The 730-nt window shown below is 47.0% G+C and overlaps 1 non-coding gene across 1 annotated transcript; it reads left to right on the top strand.

Annotated features, from left to right (window-relative positions):
• Positions 1 to 247: 247 nt before the first annotated feature.
• On the top strand, positions 248 to 319 carry TRNAC-ACA (transfer RNA cysteine (anticodon ACA)). The gene has a single exon. It is a non-coding gene; the product is annotated as a tRNA-Cys (tRNA).
• Positions 320 to 730: the final 411 nt, after the last annotated feature.

The raw sequence follows: 730 nt of genomic DNA, 5'->3' as shown, positions 1-730 counted from the left end.
GTAGCCCACCAGGCTCCTCTGTCCGTGGAATTCTCCAGGCAAGAACGCTGGAGTGGGTTGCCATTTCCTTCTCCAGAGGATCTTCTTGACTCAGGGATTGAACGCATGTCTCCCGCACTGCAAGCAGATTCTTAACTCTCTGAGCCACCAGGGAAGCTAACTCTACCTTACTCTGCCTACTCTGCCTTACTTTTCTCCAAAGCATTTACTCCCATCCGTAATATATATATACTTCCCTGGAGGTACTTCCCTGGTGGCTCAGATGGTAAAGCGTCTGCCTACAATGCAGGAGACCCAGGTTCAATCCCTGGGTTGGGAAGATCTCCTGGAGAAGGAAATGGCAATCCACTCCAGTATTCTTGCCTGGAAAATTCCATGGACGGAGGAGTCTGGTAGGCTACAGTCCATGGGGTCGCAAAGAGTTGGACAGGACTGAGTGACTTCACTTTCACTTTTCACTTTATATATATATATATATATATATATATATGTATGTATGTATTTTTTTGGCCACTCTATGAGGTTTGTGGAATCTTACTTCCAGAACTAGGGATGGAACCTGGGCCCCAGCATTGAAAGTGCCGGGTCCTAGCCATTGGACCACCAGGGAATTCCCAATGTTTCATGTTTTACTTATTTATCTGTCCCTTGTTTGCCCCTCCTCCAGAAGTGAGTTCTCTGAGGGCAACAGTGTTGCGTGCTTTGTTCCTAGAGCAGTAACTGGCATGTA

The sequence above is a fragment of the Bos mutus genome, chromosome 18 (assembly GCF_027580195.1).
Source record: "Bos mutus isolate GX-2022 chromosome 18, NWIPB_WYAK_1.1, whole genome shotgun sequence".
In the NCBI taxonomy this organism is placed as follows: domain Eukaryota; kingdom Metazoa; phylum Chordata; class Mammalia; order Artiodactyla; family Bovidae; genus Bos; species Bos mutus.
This window is presented reverse-complemented; position numbering and strand designations above follow the sequence as displayed.